Source organism: Anneissia japonica, unplaced genomic scaffold, assembly GCF_011630105.1.
Source record: "Anneissia japonica isolate Jap-2015-1 unplaced genomic scaffold, ASM1163010v1 scaffold426_len1935630_cov189, whole genome shotgun sequence".
NCBI classification, from domain to species: Eukaryota; Metazoa; Echinodermata; class Crinoidea; order Comatulida; family Comatulidae; genus Anneissia; species Anneissia japonica.
The window spans coordinates 1762666-1775372 of NW_022713172.1; the positions used below are offsets into that span (position 1 = coordinate 1762666).

At 31.6% G+C, this 12707-nt stretch overlaps 1 long non-coding RNA gene across 1 annotated transcript; it reads left to right on the forward strand.

Annotated features, from left to right (window-relative positions):
* The first annotated feature begins 384 nt into the window (after window positions 1-384).
* Window positions 385-11989, forward strand: LOC117108362. Its single transcript, XR_004445358.1, has 2 exons — window positions 385-1006; window positions 6051-11989. It is a non-coding gene; the product is annotated as an uncharacterized LOC117108362 (long non-coding RNA).
* The last annotated feature ends 718 nt before the right edge of the window (window positions 11990-12707 follow it).

A 12707-nucleotide genomic window follows, 5' to 3' on the forward strand; every position in this document is an offset into this window, starting at 1 on the left:
GATTCAAAATAAGGTATAAATCAAATACATAATAATACAGTGCTTAAATACATCGGAATATGATGTTATAAATTGTATCAAACATGTTCATCGACAAAAGCTTGTTAAAAGAGGTTTCTGGTGGAAATCGAACCGGCGATCTCTCGCTATAACATCATGTTCTTATATATTTGAGCACTTATTATTATCCATTTGATTTATACATTTATTTGACATTATCATTCATATCCTAAAAAAATGTACTGTTCGGACTATCTAGGCCTATCCAAATACTGCAGGGCATCCAATTAATTGTACTGTACTGTACTTTTCTATTTGTTCTTACTGCCCTCTATTTGAGTTTGACCATTTTTGTAAAACAACAAACAAGGAAACATACATTAACAGTTATTCAGTTAGTGCTGTACTTGGAGTAGCAGCGAGGGTAGTGATCGTACTCTTTCCGCAGAAACACCAATTTTATTGACGCATAATCAATAGTTACTTTTTCTTTCATTCTCGTACTTGTGTATTATGAACATTTAAGGAACGAAATTTTAGTAACGCTATTTTACCTGAGAGATCGTATCAGTTCAGTGAGACGAAAGAGTGTTTCGACAAAGGAACTGATACCAGTGCGAATATGCCTGGAGTCCATTCCCAAGTGAGAGTGGTTAGTGTGAAGGTCCAAAAACCAACGCTAAGGCTTCGATGTTGTATAACGTTGCTCATTTCGTTAGCATTCGGATGTATCATAAGTTTATGCATTTGCGGAGCATTCATTGTAAATCCTTACCTAAAGATACATTTTTTCGAGGAAACAACCTGTACGACTACAAACGTAAAATGGGAGTATAAGTATGCCAAATGCTGTGTCGAAGCTGGAAACTTGGAAACATGTGTAGAACCAGGGCCTGCAGTGGCGGGGTTCCCTTGCCTAGAGATAACCGTCAGTGTCGAAGAGGATGGTAAATCGCACTCAGCGATTGTTTACAAGGACGATAAGACTTGGGGCATGAAAACAAATGTAAGTAGCACAGAACAGAACCTCTCATTGTTGTCAGTTTTACTAAACCACAATTCGTCAGGGAGTAAAAGAATTATGTGTATTTTCTACATATTGTATTTATTAGTATACTCTTATCCATAAAATCAATTAAATAAACCTTTGACAGGCATATGACCTCTTTTTTTGCCACTAATTTTAAAATTTAAATGCATATCAGTGTTATGTATTGAAATAAGATCTGCTCACTTATCTAATCTGAATGCCCCTCCCCTTTTCGAAAAATTCTGGATCCACCCATGTTTTAAACCCCTTAATTGCCATATTTTTCGAGGATTTTTCCCCCTTCCCCACCCCGGACCACTTTTGAAACTTTTTGAGAGACACCCGCAATGCTCTTGATACGGACATCGACCCGTTGGATACATTACTACTGGGGCATGAATGTAATTCTTTTTAAAATTGTTCCCATACTGCAGGCACCCTCTATGAACTAGTGGTGATTTCTACTGAATTATATGGAGTAATGGCTAATTGTTGCAAAAAACTCATCTTACAGCAATTTTTTGGAAATTTTTTTTTCACAATTCTGCCGACAAATATGGATTTTTGTCTGTTTTTGAATAGAATGATGAAAATAATTCAAACTATTGATTTTCTTTTTAATCATTTTGTGTATCTTCACCATTCCAGTGAAAAAAATAAACAGCATCCCATAAGAATTTCTATTTTTTTTACAGATTTATGAAAAAGGTTATTTCCAATATGGCCCAATTTCAATTTTTTTCACATAGGCAAACCTCTTTCCCACCCAAACACATTTCAAAATAACATCTTTTTAATATAGTATTTTGTTTTGGCATTTATTTCAAAATAACCTTCCTAAAAAGGCCCACATCAGTATTTACCTGCAGCAGTTAGAGGGTTAAAGCCTTTGTTACCAACCTGAGAGATATGAAATGCATGACTATACCAGTTGAGTGGGAATGGGGGGGGGCCTGGGGGTCAGTGGCGGAACCCTGGAAGGCCGGGTTCCAGTCACATAATCAGCGGTTGGTTGCGATAATGGAACGCACAAGACCGCACGCGATTACTAGATGATTCTACTAATTGCATGGTTGGCTGTGTTGTTTTGGTGGGGAAAGAGAAATTTTCTTGGTAAATTGATCCTCGAACAAGATAACGAAAGCTCTAATGACTCAAGCTACAGTACTGCATGACCGTTTTTATATTTTAAGAACACCAATTTCTTCTAATTTTAAATACATTTTCCTATGAATTCATGGTAATTCGTTAATCACGCATAGACTTGTGCTAAATGCGTGACAAATTTCTGATCAAGCATGTGTTTCTGCAAAATGCGTGTTTCATCCAAAATCACTTTGAAATGCGGGACCGTCCTGCACGATGCGAGACGGTTGGTAACTATATAAGGCTTACAGTAAAATAGTGAATGTTTGTATGGATTCCTAGATATTGTATACATTTATCAACTGTTTTAACCAGAAATAATAACAAAAAAAATTGCACTGAATTGTAAAAAAAAAAATGTATTTTGAAAGCAAGGGTGCTGATTAAAGAAGTGAAAATGATGATTGGTAGAACTTATAAAATATCATCACAGTGTGATCTCTCTTCCTTTGGAAATTTAAAAAAAAAATGTTCTTAATAGTGTGTAATAATACAGAATACTGATACAGAGATACTGACATATCCTGGAAATTACCCATATCCTATAAGGGAAGAACCAATCTGAAATCCAAAATACGTTAAATTGACAGATAATTTTTCTTTAATTCATCTTCGATGTTTAGGAGTTTGTGATAAAGATGTTGGTTAGAATCTGAAAAACCCTTCAAAAATTCAATTTAAACCATTTGAAAAGGAGCAAGCATGATTGCAACTCACTCTAAAATACCACAGATTGAACTGAAATTAATTACAAAAATCCTTAAACTATGAGCATAATATGCTTTTAGTATCAAAAGAATAGAATGATTATTGAAACTTGGTGAGAAAAATATTTTCTTGTATTTGATAATTGATATTACGGTAGTTTAAAGTTCCATTTCTGTATTAAGTAGTCAGCTTCCTATTGTCTGAAAAGTTAAATACTTTAATTTTTTTTAAATGCTTTTGCAGGTGTGTGGTTAGAGATATATATTTTCATTTTATAATAATTAGATTACAGATATATTTACACCTAAAACATGTTTTATATGTTTATTTAATTTTTTTTTTCATATTTTGTCTTAAGGTTGGGTTGTTAAAACTGATCAAACTACTGTACTTTGTCAGATCATTTCATTTTCTACTACTGTATTGTAGGGGTTTTTGTGGCGATCGCAGACATTGTATACCATTGTAACTGTACACTAACTAAACAATGCCAGATCTAAAAGCCTCGCCATTACTGTGTATGTCTTTGTGTTAATTTCGCTAGAAATCTGTTGGTTAAGTCATGCAAGATTATTGTTCAAACCTATGACTCATTATCGTAATGGATCTTATGTTATATTTACGCTTTGTGTGATTCCTGCAAGAATACATTTAATTTAATTCAGGTAAACTATCTTATGGTTCGATTCGATTATTGAGGCATACTGGAGAGGTACTGTGTACATTTATAACACTTTATAGCCAAATGAATTATTTGTATTTTTGCTCTGAATACAACATATTCCAACAACGTATTAACTACATGTACATTGTTAAATTTTTTTTTTCTGATTGTTTCATATTGTTTACTATTTATTATTATTATTTAATTGATATTAATTGTTATTTTTAATATTATATTATTAGTATAATATTATTATTAAATATTATTTATATTTTTTAATTATTGTTATAGTTAATATTGTTAATATTATTGTTCTAATATGATGTCTACAAATATGGCCTTGTGAAAGATCATATTCTATTTTTAGAGTTTCTTGTTTTTTAAATGGTTGATCAGTAGGATTTTTTTTTGTTATCCTACTCACTAATTATTGCAAGGGATGGGTGCTTGGATTTTAAGGTACTTGTCTTCCAACCCAGGGTCCTGTGTTCAAATCCTGCAATATCACTTTTTGAATTAATCTAACTATATAATACATTCTTTAAAAAAAAAGGTAAATGAACAAAATAGTAGTAATGTGATAGTCTAGTAGACATGTGATAGTCTAGTAGACCTACTACAAAAATATATTACTTAAATATTTAAAAAAAAAATTATTAAGTTTATTTTTGCATTTATTATTGTTGCTACTTTTGTTGTCATTATACTGTATTGCCACTTTTGTGACTATTATTCCCTCGTTAGTAAATCATGTTATTGTACAAGATGAGTTGTACCCTGATATTTTGAAACAAGAATTAATTAGTTTCTGGAAGAGAGTTTCTTCTTATTCCTAAAAAGCAATCTAGGTAATATTACTGTAGTGTTGATTGGCTTCATTAATATTACTAAACCTTAATTATAATTATTTCATTAACCTGATCAACTGTACCATGAACAGGCATGAAAAGGCATATGTTCAGAAGTCCACACATCTTTTGTTTGTTCCACCAGAATCTAGCCCAGCTGGCTGCCCAACTATTGTCTCCAATTCTACCTCATCAGCTTCCCAGTGGCATAAGTTTCAGTCCATTGTTAGAGGAGTTTATGTTGTTAGTACATTGCATTATTTCTATTGATTTCCCCTTTAAGTCTCGGGTTTGGTGACAAACTGTTCATTTATCATTTGTAAAGATTCATTTATTTAATAATAAGGTTCAAAGTCCTTAATTAATATTACTACTTGATGCTCTGAGAAAATGACAGTTTACTGTTACACAGTTTATTAACAGTACCGTACCTGTACAGTAAACACAGTTGGGAATCAGTAACTGAATGGCCAATTAGTTGTGGAGTAATGCCACTCTAGAGTTTTGAAAAATAGCCAGTTGAAAAGGGATGGGAGAGGGTGGGGTGAGAAAAACTTGTTTTTTAATTAACTGTATTTTTAAATTAGATTTTACTGTAGGTATATAATACTATATAATGGAATATACCATCCAAAAGTTCCACTGATTAATCTCAGATAAGAAATTATAATTCTTATTCCACAAGTATTGAAATACATCTATCGTGTTGGGATTCAATATTTCAACATTAATTATGTCATCATCAGGAATACTGTCCATTGTGTTCATTGTAACTTTGACTTTGATTCTATTAGACCCAGAGTACTGCCAAACACAGTGCAAGCTTTGTGTGTAGAATTGTCATTCTGTTTTCTGTAACCTTATGCCACTAATAAATTTTTATTATAGTGAAAGTATTGTGAAACTACTGTAGGTTTTTATATAAATGGAGGCCAATATGATGCAATATAATGTGTTGCAATTCAAACATGTACAAACCGGAATTTGGTATTGATTGATTAAATTCCAATATATTGTGGACTTCAGTCAGCATTGTGAGGGTACCTGTGATTGTGTACCTCCCAACAATTAGCCATTCCATTATGTGATCAACTATTGATTATTTTATTGTACTGTATATGATTACCAGTACAAAAAATTATCCATAACACAGAAGACAATAGACATATAACGTCCCAATAAACAAAATACCAAATGCTTGATACACAAATATAAATATCATAAATATGTTGGATATAGATAAATTTGATACTGTATGATATCAATAAATTACATGGATTATTGGCAAAGTAATGTTTGTTATTTCTTGTATTTTATTAATTTCTTTTCAGTTTCATTCCTTCATATACTTTCCTCCATACTCATCATTTCTTCCTTCATCCTTTTGTATTCATTCTTTATTCATACATTTCTTCATAATTTTTTCCCATATTGCTGTAATTTTCATTTCTATTTTCATTCATTTATCCATTCATAATTACTGTACTGTATTGGCAAATTATTAATGTATGCTTTTCCTTTCCAAAAATTTCAGTTTTGTTTTGTACTCTACTTTGTTTTTCATGCAAGTATTGTAATTGCCTTGGCATCTTACATAATTTCATTTTGTGTTTAAAGCCAATGTTACTATATGTTAATTTTCTTTACATTTCAGTGTTCCTACCCGCTGTGCGACTCTTACCAATATGTAGGAAGCGATCCTAACTTTGAAGCCTCTGCTTTCGCTGAAAAATACAAGGAGGGCAGTTCATACGCTTGTTTCTACAATCCCAACACAGGTGGTGAGGTTATAATTAATCAAAGTGTCAGTCGTATGATGGTGTTCCACAGTATGTTCTGGCCATCGTTGATACTTGTACTGAGCATCGTCAGCTATTGTTTCTTTGCGACGAGGCTGAATAATGAAAGCAGAAAAATGCCTGGTTTTACAAGACTCTAAAAAGAATCTAAATCGTAAATTTGAGGTTTCTGCAAATATGGTGTCACAAAATAATGACATATTCTGATTTTTATTAAAAAATAAATCGGAATCAATTTATTGAATATATTTCACCCAGGCCCATAATAAAATTATTAAGATTATTGTTATAAAAAAAGAATTTTCAGTGAGGGAGCATTACTCAAAAGATCAATCTGAGAACCGACATTGACGTGAGCAGAAGATATTTTAAATGTTTTCAAGACAATGGACTGTGATCCGTCTGTCCTGTGTTGGATTTGGTACGCCATCTGTATATATAGTTCAAGAGGCAGCAAGATGTATAACACAAGCCAGTGATGTCATTGAATACCTTGAACATCAATTGTCTGTATCCTTGTGCCAAGTGCCTTAATAATATTCTCAATGCTGTTTCAAGTAAATAACTGAAATTGCAGTAAAACCCATGCCTTTCATTTGTAATTGAAAAGATTTCTATTTTACGATAATGGTTATTTGATGGTTTAAGTCCATAATATTTCTTGTACAGTACTGTATGAGGTCAAATTACACAGTTTGAGGTTTTCAACCTTCCCATTTATTTATATTCAAATTATTTTTATAGAATTATTGGTATACTGTATGTTGGCCAGTTAAAATAAAATAATTTATTTATTGATTTTGTATTTACTTCAATCAGAGGGATGGTAATGGCTTTATACATAACTGTAAATTCTCTTCTCATAAAATAAATAAACATTCGTAATGTTTTATTATGCAATGATAATTTTATTAATGAATACAACGACTTGTTGGTACTTGTCATTAAATTTTGTAGTATATATATTTATACACTGATCAATGTAAAGTGCATTTAGATTCAAATTTCTCTCTATTGGCCTTCCTGTGTACTGCTACTATACTTACCATGACCTCATTGACGATATTTTATGGGTTTGGTATTTTCATCTAATCTCTTGTATTTCATACTCTCAAATGGCACATAGTATCCATAGAGATAACGAATTAGAGTGCTAACTAGACTTGGTAAAATGAGCATTTTGTCTCATATCGCCAAAATGCGTTTTTGAACAAGAACATCACCATCCAGAATTGGCTAGAGTAAGCTTTTTTGTCGCTCAGAATTGCGCATGTATGAAAATGTCATAATTCTTTTTAATTAAAAATTGACATTGTGTGCACCCATAAGTTTGAATATGGAAATACACCATTCAAATGTGCAATGTAGTAAATTTAGTTACAACTCTTTGAAACCATGACATTTTGCAGGAGAAAGCTTTGCATTGGAGTTATCACTCCAGTAAATTTGTATAATACAGGTACCTCTGTATGACAATATTTCATCCTTCTATTGTTTAATGATATTGTTACAGTCAGTGGTGGCAGGATTCACTCCAGGATTTTAGGTTTCTCTTTGATTTTGACAATAAAGTTCAAAGATCAGAAATTCAAAACCAAACTTCGGATTGTGCAAATAATTTGCATACAACTGCAGTTGTTTTTTTTTTTTTTGGGATAATATCCAAATTTTACAAAGCGCCTCCAATTTCAAATGCACAACAAAAGCATTTTTCAAACTATTCTTTTTGAAACATGTTTAATGTAATCTAGAGCATAATAATGATGATGATAATAATAATAATAAATAACATTTTTATAGTGCAAAAGACAGTTAGTTTTGAAGCACTTGGAATTCCCAGTTCTGTACTAGGAGTACCACACCCATTTCATAGGCCAAGGTCAATCAATAGCCGATTGATTATAAAAACAAATTCTTACTACTGTAGGATAGATCTTGCCAGTGGCGGATCTCGTGGGGAGGAGGATCTGAGCATGAAAATTTGCAAAATCATTGTATTGGTACTATATTCATAATAAGTATGCTCTGTTCCTGTTCCCCAACATACCCCTCTGTATACAATCCTGTACAATACCCTGTGACATGACAGGCATCGACTAACTGTTAATAATTCCTCCATGTACTGTACAGATTTAATGTGCGCTTCCACTGCCTTCCTTCCGCTGCGGAATTTTAGGCAAGTATAGGCATTGTTACTAATTAGGAAATTGACACATTTTGAAATTAACAGTGAGTGTAGTGGAAATGTTTGCTGGTTGTTAAAATGTACTGTACCTTGAAATCAAATTCCCATTCAAACCAAAATGGTTCAGTACTTCAAAAAGAAGTATTATCCACCTTATTATTCTGTATTTAAGCTCAATGATATGCATATTTTATTAAATTTGTACTACATAATTGTTTTACTTGTTTTAATTGACAAATGTTGGGGTATCTTAATTAAATATTCAGTATTGTGTGTTACTTTTATTTATTTATTTATTTTATTTTAACAATATTTTGTGAGGGTGGTCCATCCAGCCTGAGCTGATCAATTGGGACCCTCAGTACATACAATTAAAACATAAGTATAAAAATTAAACTTGATCTTTAACATAAGCAAATTAATTAAATTAAACCAGGAAAAAATTAATAATAATAATAATAATAAAAATCAGAAAAAGTGTTGTACTGGTAGTAAGCTATCTATGCATAGGAAGGTTCTTCAAAATTTTACATTTTATCAGTCTTTTCAAATGAATTGGTAATGCCTTGATATAGATTTAGATACATTAGAGAATAGTGCCTTTTCAACAAGGTCTCAGTTGTCAGCTTTAGAAGTAGGATTTTTAATACAGTGACTCAAAGTGCCCTCTTTCTCTGTTAGTCATAATATTGTACAGTATATATTTTTTATTATTCATGCAGTTAACCTTTTTATTACTTGAAGTCTGTATGCAAGACATTGTTGCTATGAAATAATTATGACTGTCGATATAGAGATTTCTTTTTTGTATCTATACCAATCATTTTGATATTGTTGTTTCTGGGGAGAAGAGTGCTGTAAAATGGTCTTAAAAGTGTAGTTAAGGAGGTAGTTTTAATTAGTCAATAATAGCCAGGTTTGTTTCTTAGATGGTCTTATAGTCACCACTGTATTAGACCATTGTATTGAAATACTAAAAATTACAATTTTCTTTTATTGCCCAAGTCTATTATAATGTGTGTTACTTGCTGATGAGTACAATGAAAATATGAAGAAAAACAAAGCTGTTAAACTTGGGCACAATAATGGTATAGGCACTTCTGCAAAGCGCCCTCCTTTTTTAAATTACTTGTCAACGTTCACACAGGAATCCATATTGATAATCATTTCAATAACCTCTGTGTAGCAGGCTGAAATATCTACAGTAGCCAGCTGATTTAAACCATTGTATACTGTAGCAATGGCCTATAATTATTGCATTCACAGCCTAAGTATAAAAAACATCACTAGCCAACTTACAGAATCCAACCTGGATGAACTGAACTATACACCTAAATTCTTAAATTATTTATTGAAAAATTGTTAGGAATATTTACAGGCGTCAAGCTGATCCGTCAACATTGGTATTCTGTGTGCTGCACCCTGCATTGTATTTGATGCTCAATTTGCATTTATTCACTGGAGGTGTTGTAGTTTTGTAAACATTTGTATAATTGTTTGAAAATTGCAGATTATTTTTGTTGTGATGATAATAATATAAAATAATACTAATAACATTAATGATAATACTAATACTAATGATACTAATAACATTAACTAATGTTACTAATAACATTAATGATAATACTGTATATATCATAATTATGTTTTAATAATAATTATTAATAGAATGTTAATTATTATATGTATATTATTAATTTTATTATTAGTTTTGTAATGATTTATTATTATGCTTATTATTGTGGTAACTACAATATTATTAATACTGTAACTGTTCAAAGAACTTTAACTGGTTTTGGTATATTTACTTTACAATTGTTGGTAATGATTATTTTATTATTAATATATTAACCTTATTATTATTATTATATTATAATTAATAATAATAATAATGCTAATATTGTTAAATGTGCCTACAATTTTATGAAGTTTTTGTATATTAAGCCGTTTTAATTATACAGTAATAACCTCCGAGCTAATATTATTGTTATATTGTTCAAGTATTACAACATGTTAGAGTTGGATCGTTACTTCCAGTTGTTCTTAATGTTATTTATCATCATCATTGCATTTTTTATCTGATGAAAGATATACTATATGAATAAATTCTAAGGTTGCGAATCTGATAATCACAAAGTATGCTCAATGTAAAATGTTCAATACTGTAGGTGGCATGCTTTAAGAAATGTAATAATAGTAATAACTAATGTTTTATTATAAGAACTGAATTCTGATTTGTAAATAATGATCTTTTTCTGCTGTACAATATGCTGTTTTGATAATAATAGTGATAAATAAGGATTTATACAATTACAGTAATCAGTTTCTTATTTTGACTGTTATAAATGAAGCTTCCTGGAGTTAATTAAGCATGTTCTGATCGCAAGAGATAGCAATAGCTCATGGTATCAATTACTTGAAGTGCCTTGTGTTTGTACCGATACATCTTATTTTAGAGTGTTGATGTCTTGACCAATTTGGAATTGAAATTTTGTAATTCTAGTCTTTCATGTTGTCTTTCACATACACATTTTTATAAAAATCGACAAACATTTTGACAGTTGATCCCTATCCCAGCCCCTTCAATCTAGTTTCCCACCTTCTTAGTAGAAGTGCCAGCAGGGTTCAAGGAAGAATTTCCCACGTCTGGATAAAGCTACGTTCACATCAAGCCCGGATTCCGGTCTGGAGAAAAAATCATGAAAAATTGGATCAGTTGTAAAGAATAGGAACGTTCACATCAAATTTGTATGATTTTCAATCCGGAGTCCAGATCCGGACCGATGGATCTGAGAGCCATTTGTATCCTGAAATCTTGGACAAATCAGCAACAAACTTGGTTGGTTCGAAGCAATCGAACGCATACGTACTTAACCCGAACAACTGTGTTCCGTGTGCAATGTGAATGCAGCGTTAAAAAAACATAGCAATTCACAAATTATTTTAACCCAGAGTTCCTTCCCTCTCCATCTCCTTTCTTCAGCACCCCTTCCTACACATTTGGTTTCTTCTCCCATCACTTCTTATCTATATTCTTTAACAATTCATATTCCTGCATTCATGTCCCATCCCTTGTATTAGATTCATGCATTTCACAAGCATCAACATTGTGTGTACTCCTTTATTGTTAATAGTTTACTTGAAATTAATGTTAATTTTAATATGTTTGCAGTATAATTCGCACGCAACTCAAATTTATGGTTTTAATGAGAATGTGCAATGGCGTCTTAATTAAAATAGCGTTTTTTAAGTTTGAAAGGTGATATGTATATTATTTTGAAAATTTCTTTTTAAAAAAATTGATTTTAAATTTGTTTTAAAAAAATTTCTTTTAAAGTTGTTTATATAAAAATTGAGTTTAATGAACCCATAATTGGTAAAGATAAAAAGTGTTCTGTTACTTTTATTTAATTTAAATGTGTAATTACAAGAAAAATGTTTTTTGTTACATTTTAACAAACTTAAGGTTTTATTTTCAAGAAAATACAACAACCTATTTTGTTACTGTTTAAAAAATCTGTCATCTTTGTTGTTTTTGGTGGAAAATTGATAGTCTTCCAAAGTTCTTGTTGGCAAAATTGAATAAAAGAAGCTTTCAATTAACAAAGACGTATTTGTGTCAGTTGTTATGGATGATATCTGTTTAAATAGTTGTTCAGTAATTTACTTTACTAGTTTATACCCGCTGTCACATCCCAAATGTCAGCAGTGTATACACGCAGGTATTCACTGCAGCTAAGGTGTTAAAATGCAATTACATTTATGGATATTAAATGCATTTGCCAACAATGACTCCATTATGACAACCTTGTTGCTGTTTTTTTACTCTATCTTCGATCCATTCTCTTTTGTTACTCTTTCCGTCATATAATAGTATTAATAGGGCTACTAAACAATTGTATATAAGCTAACTGAGCGACATATTTATGGTGTAATTACTAGTAGTTAATAGAAAAATATCAAAATATAAAACACAGGAGCATGAAGTTGAATTACAAATTATATTTACCAACACAAACATCTAATCAAAATAGAATACAACTCTCCCTCCAATTAAAGACCACTCTTTTGGGACTATGGATCCCATGGTCTTTAGCTGCTTTGGTCTCTAAAGGCCAACTCAGACAGCGTCGGCCGACGCAGCCCGACCCGATTTATCGTCGGGGACAGTCTTAAGCCGTCGTGAGAAATATCAAAGAGTATAAATAGAACAAGAGAGCCAACAACGCTCATTGGGAGCGTAAAAAAACGATACGCTCTACGCAGCTAGTGTAGGACGCCAACTAACGCTTGTATATGTTTTATTACCCAGTACTGCACCGCGCAC